This window comes from Urocampus carinirostris, chromosome 4 (genome assembly GCF_059441175.1).
Source record: "Urocampus carinirostris isolate Australia breed hairy pipefish chromosome 4, RoL_Ucar_1.0, whole genome shotgun sequence".
NCBI lineage: Eukaryota > Metazoa > Chordata > Actinopteri > Syngnathiformes > Syngnathidae > Urocampus > Urocampus carinirostris.
The window spans coordinates 37251436-37261241 of record NC_142352.1 but is presented as its reverse complement, the minus strand read 5'-3'; the positions used below and the strand labels follow the sequence as shown (position 1 = coordinate 37261241).

Here is a 9806-nt window from a genome sequence, read left to right as displayed (position 1 = left end):
TAAAAGGCTTGGTCTCTGTGTCTCCGTGGTTCATATTCCTTCTTGTGCTTTTTAGTACTATTGTTTGGTTACACTATTAAATACAGCAACATCTAGTGGTCAAATATTACACAGTATTTCTTTATTTTGCTTTACTTTTTACAATATACTTTTATTCAATTTAAAATGTGCTTTAACTTCAGGTTTCTGATTGTTAAACAGCCATAAAAAGGCAGCTGATACTAGTATCAGCTACCATTGTGAGTTACCAATACCTTTAACTGGGCTAGTATCAGCACTGATACCGATAACTGGTATCAGTATTCGTCGATCCCGATTTAAATCAATTTTTTGTCATTGTGGATGCTTCATCGAATTGAACTATTACGGGCTCTTTTTAAGTGTGACTGTACCTATCCGTTCACAATATCCCTTTAGCATAATACATTGGATCTATTAAGATAACAAGAGAAGATGTTTAACATGAGATTAAAATAAAATTAGAGAACTAAACCACGAAATTTGAAAGGTAAGTTAGCAATTTTTTATTGAAAGTTTGGAAATTTACTTTCCTGGGCGTCTTGAAACGAAATCAGCCATGTCAGATTGGATTTTAGTTCGCCTGCAAGAAAATCGACAAATTGATTTACCCTGAGAAAAAACAATTACTTAGATTGACATATTCCTATTCTGATCTAGTGCGTGCTAAAGGAATTTTCTCATACTACAGTATTGAAAATTTCGTATAACTTAAATGCACAATTATTATGAATTATTCTCATCTCATCTCATCTCATTAGCCGTACCGCTTATCCTCATTAGGGTCGCGGGGGGGCTGGAGGCCATCCCAGCCATCTCCGGGCAGTGGGCAGGGGACACCCTGAACTGGTTGCCAGCCAATCGCAGGGCACACGGGTACAGACAACTCACTCGCGCATTCACACCTAGGGATAATTTGGACCGGCCAATTCACCTGAAATGCATGTTTTTGGAATGTGGGAGGAAACTGGAGTGCCCGGAGGAAACCCACGCAAGCACGGGGAGAACATACAAACTCCGCACAGGAAGTCTGGAGCTGGATTTGAACCCACGCAGGAGGTTCCCATGACATGAACTGTGCCGCACAAGCGCTAACCACTGCGCCGCCGTGCTGCCCTATTATGAATTATTATTCATCATTATTATTCATTCATTATTCATTCATGTTTATTCGTTATTACACTATAAAAAATGCCAAAGGTCAGCACTGTATTTAGGCACAAACAGTAAATTACTGGCTTAACGCAGTGATACATTATTCAAGTCACTTACAAGTCACACATTTCTTTGTACAGCCCTCAAACACAAAATGTCTCAAAGGACTGCACAGGTTACAACTACACCATGCGCTAATCTAAAACCGACATGTGGGCAAGGAAAAACTCAAAACCTCAGCTCAAGGAAAATAAGAAAGCCTCACAAGTTATTCACGAGCTGTCTTTTGCCTCTGACATTTCAAAACGACAATAAAAAAAGAAAAGCTAGATATTTGAGAAGTCGCTCCTTAGTTTATAGACGCCTGACACTTTCTCATTAAATATTCATGCGGCAGGTCATTTCATCAGCTGTGGGTTTTGACTCAAGCAGCTCCTTAATGTGTTTCACAATTTGTGATATTACCATTTGCTTGGGATTTATTGTAAAGAGTGCAGTCAGCATAGTATAGTATGTGCTGACCTGCATTAAGTTTTAAGCTCCTGAATGTGAAGACATGTTGAAGTCATGGCAAGTCCTTGCTATGGACTGTAATTACTCCTTTTTATCCAACCATTCATTTTCTATATTGCTGATCGTCTCGAGATTGCGGATCAGACAGAGCCTACAGTATCTCATTTGAGTTTTGGTGAAATGGTGGGTAGGGTACATCCTGAATCAGCCGCCTTCTCAAAAAGCTACATCTACAGTTAACAGTAAAATCCGAATTTTAGAATCTTTAATCACTGCGACAGCTACTCTGGAGCTACATGAAGGATAAACGTAGATGTGTGTGTTTATCTAATCTAAATCTAATCCTCTAACCTATTCTGAATCTGTCCAATCTAAACGTCTTTATGAATCCAGATTTGAGTGTTTCTGTGTGTGTTTGTACGATACTGATAGGCTATGAAACAACTGGAGCAATTTTCGTGAAAATTTAGTTATTCTTTATGCGTCCGCAAGTGTCTTTTGGGTAGGTCTCGTGTCAAGGCACCCCCAATAAATACTAACAAAATTGATAAACATGGCTTGGCAAATAAAATGTTTCAGTATTGTATTTCATAGTTTTAAATTATTTGCGAGTACATAAAGCATTGCTGTTGGCGATTGGCTTTATCCCTTAACCACCATTTCCTGTGGTGTGTCTTGGGCGAGCACGGCCTGGGTGTGCCCATCTCTCTTCAGCCATATAAATACAGTATGCAGAATGTTTATTTATTTTTTATGTTTTAAGTTTTCATCCGGCAACGGTTTTGAAACTGTAAATATGTGTTTAACACGTCTATACGTGTACCTGGCATTACTAATTCAAATCACATAATGTTTTATGTTAGCGTGTGTCATGTTGTAAATCCGGTTTAGTATTTATCTGCGTTGTTTTCTCTCTTTTTCTCTAGCAGAAACTAACGCTTTACCAAAACCTGACAAAAATAATGACAATAAAGAGCATTCATTCAACTTCAATTCCGTGTTTTGTGTTTTTATTTGTAAATCTATAGTTGTTATTTTGTTACAGTCGTATACTCTCAGTCGGTAAGGACATCATCTTGAGGTAGGTTCTACCCTCGGGGGCCATCCTGAACAGACGACGTTCTTGTCCCCAATATGGCCAAAATGGTTTGTGATTTGGTTTAATTGTATGAGAGAGTATTTAATTTTATAATGATTGTAAAAAAAAAAAATAACAGTTTCAAATTCCTAAATTTCGCCTTTTACAGGTTTGTTTTGGAACGTAACCGCGGCAATAAATTATATTTGCGGTTTCAAGGCATTTGAACACACATAGAACCACTTGTTTTTCATAGTTTTTTAAAACTGAGGTTTTTGAGGTGACGTGTTTTTTGTAATCATTCAATAGTCTCTATCTCAGTGAGTCACAAAGGCTTTTGTGAAGTTCAAAAGGAGTTTTGGAGCATTTCTACAGGGATGAGGTGACTTTGAGTTAAAACAACGCCAGGCATATTTAGTGAGGCGTGTGGCTGTAAGAACAGCCGACTTGCCAGCTAATCACCGACAAGAGTGGCCCGCTGTCATGTCGAGTCCTTGTTCCATTCCTTTTTCTGTCTTTTCCCTTTCTTTATCTTTCCTTGAGCAAGTTCAACCGGAGTGTGGTCTGTAATCTTCTTCCGTGAGCAAATGGTGATAGCCTTACTCGACTTCTCTCGCCAGCAAACTTTGACAAATGCTTCATCTCAAACTAGCCTCCCAAAACTCGAGCCCCCATTTTTCATTTCCGCTCAATATTTTATCAGACAGAGGCTTTGATCCACGCCTTGACCAGCAATACAGCCCAAAATTTGGAGAGGATATTTTTGTCAGTGATCTATTTTGCGCTAGCTTACTCTGTCAACACATGTAAAATCAAATGCACCCTGTCACTGTGGGCCTGACATCATTTCAGTATGATAAGCCAGTGTTTCTAAACATCTCCAGGGCCAGGGCACACTTTATTTCATTAAAAATTTTTTGAAGGAAACTGTCTGATAAGTTTATTCTGTTTGAAATATGGGACATCTGCAAAGAAGAATGCATAGGATGCCAGCTCTTTTTATTTTTTACTCTTATTGCTCATTGTCGTTCATTGTTTTGACTATTATGCAGTGCTTGCATCAATGCCACTATCATGCCAATCGTTCTTTGATACCCACACCCTGTAGAGCAACCCTGCTTTTTGTAACTTAGGATATTTAATAAAAAGACATGGCAAAGGAGGACCTTTAGAACAGGTTGGGAATTCGTATGAGGTTTGGGCTCTCTCGTGTTTTCTTAGCAAGTTAAAAATGTATTCTCCTTATTTTGAGTTTCTATTAAACCAGTGTAGGGCGGCACGGCGGCTGGGTGGTTAGCACGCAGCCCCACTGTGCAGAGGTTTAGGGTTCAAGTCCAGCTACCGCAGCCTCCCCTTGTTGAGTTTGCAAGTCCTCCGGTCACAACTCCCACATTCCAAAAACATCCATGTCGGGTTGGTTGGCCAGTCCAAATTGTCCCTAGGTGTGAACGAGCTAGTAAGTTGTCTGTCCCCGTGTCCCCTGTGTCTGGCCGGCAACCAGTTCAGGGTATCGCCTGCCCACTGCCCGAAGGGCTCCAGCACCCCCATGACCCTACTAAAGAAAAGCAGTGCAGAAAATGGATGGATGGGTGGATGGATAAACCAGTGTTTCTCAACTAGTGGGTCGGGATCCAAAGGTGGCTCACGGACAGGTTTCCAGTGGGTCACCTTTGCCTTGGCAAAATAATTCTAAGCAGAAGAAAAAACAGAGAGTTAATTTCACTCCTTACCAGCTCGGTAGCCTAGATGGTAGGGCGCCTGTTCCGAGACTGGGAGGTCGCTGGTTCAAGCCTCGGCCGAGTCATACCTAAGACTTACAACATTGGTACTCATTGCCTCCCTACTTGGCGCTCGGCATTAAGGGTTGGAATTGGGGGGTTTGGTCACCTAATGACTAAAATGGCTGCGCCCTGTTTGGCTGCGGCTGCATCGGCTCGCTACAGTTTAACTGTTCGGATCAGGTGTATCGACATTTCGTTCTGTGTGCATGGTTACAAAGAATGACAATAAAAGTAAATTCTATTCTATTCTATTCTATTCTATTCTTCTAGATAGGGATAATGCCTAGCTCAATTGTTTTTCTTATTCAGTCAATCAGCGCCATTCCGATTGTGTTTGAGAGGGACCACACCTCATTTTACTGTGATTTTGTTTGTTTTATTTCCTTGTTCTTCCCATAAAATTGTTCCCAGGAAAGTCAGTGATAAGGGGAAGGAAATGTGGAAGTTACACAAAGTTACACAAAGTTCGAGTCAAAGAAGGAAACGGTTGCGAACTACGAAAATGGTGTAAGAGGCTGTGCCATTAAAGTGCATCTTCTGAAAGGTAAATTACATGGTTAAAAAACTTTGTAGTTTTAGCTTTTTACCCAAATAATAATCTTTGTCATGTACATCATTAAATAATTATGGATGTTTAAGTACATATTTTATTCATATTATGGGTAAAATCATATTTTGTTATCAGGCTGTTTTAGTGGGTCGCTTTTATTCGGGTTAAAGATGTTTTGGTTTTGCTGGTCAATTTTGTCGTTGTTTTTTTTTTTTTATGTGAATCTATAGTGCTATCTCTGCTTAAAACAAACTTTTCTTGATTTGGGTTGCAGCTTGTCATTAAAGTAGAAAGGTGGGTCCAGTTAAGAACCACTGAACTACTAAACTATAAATTTATCACCATCCATTGAAATTTTTGTAAAAAGTAATTGCCTGCGCCTGTTTTATGTCGTTGTTTTAAACCTTTTAATATCATGTTGCCTAAATATACTGTAAACGTTTTTGTCATTTGTGAACACTTTGGTTTAGGATGTTTTCATTTTGCTTAATCGTATGCTGTAATATTATTTTTGTTTAGATTTTCAACCTGTTTTTCAAATCGTATGACATTTTTGTCTTTAAATAAGCAAAATTACATGCCAGTAGTAATAAAAAATCTTTTACTACGTTCTCACTTTCTGTTTTTTAGGGGAAAATAAGAAAATAATAATTAAAAGAAAAAAGAAAACTTCATCAAACAGTTACTCAAAGTATTTCCTTGTACTACTTTGTGAGATTAGTATTTAAAAGAAAAAAAGAGTTATCTGCTAGTACATACTGATATGGATAAGCTAAGATACTAAACAGTCTTTTTTTGCAAATATAACATTTCCTGAGGCACACCAGACAAAAGAGCACACATAGGTGCCCCAGCAACCTGGTGGAACAAATACAGTTCCATATTTTCTAGAATACAAGACACACCAGATTATAAGGCGCACCCCCTAAAAATAGTCTTTGGTGATATATATTCAATATGTAAGGTGCACTGGACTATAAGGTGCATTGAATTAAACTACATCCTGAATAACCACACTTCATATCTTAATTGCTGTCAATTCAGAAAATGGTCTCAACCATTACGCTTATTAGGTCGCCATAAAACTTAAAACAAAAATTTAAAAAAGTCCCTTACATTCTAAGCTAAGCTAGGACATGCTAAAAACTATTCAAAGAAGAATGCGAAATTTTGTACAAAGGGTAACCACTACTAAACATTTTAATTCAAGTGGTCACAAAACGTTTCATACCGACAAAGAATTATTGCCTAAAGCAACAAAAAAAGAGCATTTGCTATGAGCATTCATAAGTTCGTCTGAGCTGCCAACAAAGTTTTGCGCTTCGCTTCTGTTTCCTTTTAGCAACAAACAATTAACATGTTGACCACAAAAGAGCACTTGGAGACCACTCTATATGGTCCTCGAAGGCGTAACAGTAACCCTATGCAGTATCATTTAATCGTATCGATGCGTTTCCTATTTTATCCATTGTAATTTCCGGTATATATGACGCACCTGATCATAAGGCGATCTTCTAAATTTCTGGCCAAGTTTGGGTATTTAGGTGTGCTTTATAGTCTGGAAAATACACTACATAGCTTATAAAGAGTGGGTTTTCAGATCACAATTCAGGATGAATTATTCTTTATACAACTTTGCTTTATTGTTACAAAGCCACTATAAAGCATTTATTTTAAGAAATAAAAGTTCACGATGATATAATATAATTCATTGAATAAAGGAATTATATGAATCAATATTCGTTTGTACCAATATACAAACGAACCGACACAAAATCTAGGTTAAACATGACTATTTAAACAGAAACAAGAAGAACAAGTCTGGGTGTATAATAAACAAAGTCAGCAGGAGAAAAGCTTAGCTTGTTCCAAATGTGATGATTGATATTTTAGGCCCAATCTGATTTGAATTTCAAGCCGGGCCGGGTCGTGCTTGGGCTTAGGCTTAAGATCGTATCTCCAGGCTAAAAGCGGGGGACAAAACCTTTTACCGCTTGCGAAAGGTTTGCAAGCTTTGGAGTTAACCGTATCTTTACTATTAAATCAACACTAAAATATATTTCCTTGTGCACTTCGGTCTTTTTAAGTTTAATGCCTATTGCCACAATCGCTACCGCCTAGTCAATCATAGTTTGTGAAACCGGCAAGGTCTACAAAGGCCCGCTAGCGGGCACTCAGACACCAACTTGGAATCTGATTGGCTAAACCAACAGCTATCTCACAGACTAATACAATGGTACACAGCCTTCAGGAATTTTTCTGAAGGCCTTTGGGTAAATTTCTGAGCGTTGCAACAACTGCCTGAAATGTGATTGGTTAAATGCCTAAATATGACATCTGAAGGCAGCACAGCCAGGGAGAAGCAATGAATCTAAGCGGACAGAATATTTGGAACTATTTTATACGTATCCAGGGATAAAATATGATTAACAATGTATGAGTCTGATATATTATTTAGGCCAGTAGAAAAGGACTGCCCACCACCGCAATATATATATATATATATATATATATATATATATATATATATATATATATATATATATATATATATATATATATATATATATATATATATATATATATATATATATATATATATATATATATACATATATATATATATATATATATATACATATATATATATATATATATATATATATACATATATATATGTGGGCAGCACAGCGGCGCAGTGGTTAGCGCTTGTGCGGCACAGTTCATGTCATGGGAACCTGTCGTGGGTTCAAATCCAGCTCCAGACTTTCTGTGCGGAGTTTGTATGTTCTCCCCGTGCTTGCGTGGGTTTCCTCCGGGCGCTCCGGTTTCCTCCCACATTCCAAAGACATGCATTTCAGGTGAATTGGCCGGTCCAAATTGTCCCTAGGTGTGAATGAGCGAGTGAGTTGTCTGTCCCTGTGTGCCCTGCGATTGGCTGGCAACCAGTTCAGGGTGTCCCCTGCCCACTGCCCAATGATTGCTGGGATGGGCTCCAGCCCCCCGCGACCCTACTGAGGATAAGCGGTACGGCTAATGAGATGAGATGAGATATATATATGTATAAATATATATGTATATATGAGAGAGAAATAATGAAGATTAGAGATGAATAGACCATGAAATAAGCAGCTACTTAGTAAAGTAATGTGATTCCTTGCCTCTTTCAGCCAATGCTGCCTCGTGCTAATTAACAAATGCTACGCAGGGATCTGCAGTAGTTGTCTGATATTTGCTCATTTAATTTGCAAGGTTCAGTTGCTCCACGGCATTTGGAGCGCAAGACATGATTAGAACTCAGATAACTGACGTCAGAGTAAACTAATGTTTTAAATTGTTGTGCCATTTTTCCTGAACCCCAGTCCTTAACTTTTTGTGAAAGTTGGATTTTTGTCCGTGTTGATCGCTTTCTCAGCAGTTTCATGATAGTTTAAAATATGAAACAGTGCCAATTTAAAAAAAAAGGGTAAGGAAAGACGCCATGTCATGAATCAGCTATGACGTACCCTTGTAGACAACTCAAGTCATGTTTATTTGTATAGCCCTTAATCACATGGAGTCTCCAAGGGTTGCACAGAGCACAGATTATTGAAAAGTACAGACTATTATTTCACCATCCCCTGATCTAAAACCTACATAAGGGCAAGGAAAAACACAAAACCGCAGCATGAGAAAAATTAAATAAAATACCTTGAGAAGGGACCACAAATGAAGTATCGTAAATTCCGGACTATATTCCGGATTATAAGAAGCACCCAACACATTTTAAGAGGATAACCACTTTTGTACTTACACAAGCCGCACCTGTATATAAGCTCACATTAAAATATGTAACACAATCACAAAATCAACCCAAACCCGACTCTGAGTCCCGCGATTGTAACTGAATATAAAGTACACAGTCCAAAAAACACAGCGAACAAAATGAACGTAAAATGATACCGGTACTTAAGGTTTGATGCAGACCTGCAGAGTCCGGGTCCCGTTGAAAATAATCCAAGGAAAAAAAAAAATTATATTTCCAAAGGTAAGGGTGGAAAAAATATATATCCACTAATGTCCGCTGCGTCCACAAACACGTCTCACCTTTACTCCACTTCTCGTCAGCCCCCGTTGTTTTCGCCCCTTCTTTTTGATTCGCCTGTGGAAAACATATCAGAATGAGTCTCTAAAATAAATACATTACAAAAATATACAGTTACAAATACATATTATACATGGTTACACATATTTACAAAGAAAGACGGTACACCGAGAGAGTTTTCAAAGCTTTAATAATAATATTATAACTTTCATCCCAAACCGTGCCTGTGAAGGGTAGCAAAACGCTACTAGCAACACGCTCGCAACACAGTAAACGGGTCTGTTAAAAAAAAAATACCGTACATGTAGAAATGCTAGGTCCTTAGCTTGGCCTCTTTGATTTTTGCATTTTGGAGATGGAATATGAGCTTGCTCTGTCCACTCCACGCATCGGCCCGGTATTGCAGTACCTCCGGGAACGGTGTATTCGCAATGATCGCAGCAAGGCTTTAGGGCTAGGACCTTAGCTTGGCCTTTTGGCTGAGAGTAAGTGTCCCGGCTCCTAGGCTTTGTAGCGTATTATGAACTGACCGATAACGGATAATGGATAATGAATAACGAAGATAGATCAATAACCCTTAAAAACCCCAAAACCCCAATCACAGTAAACCGTCCTCATCTTCCTTCT

General features: G+C 38.5%; 1 pseudogene; it reads left to right on the top strand.

Annotated features, from left to right (window-relative positions):
• Positions 1–9513: 9513 nt before the first annotated feature.
• On the top strand, positions 9514–9603 carry LOC148367479 (U2 spliceosomal RNA; annotated as a pseudogene).
• The last annotated feature ends 203 nt before the right edge of the window (positions 9604–9806 follow it).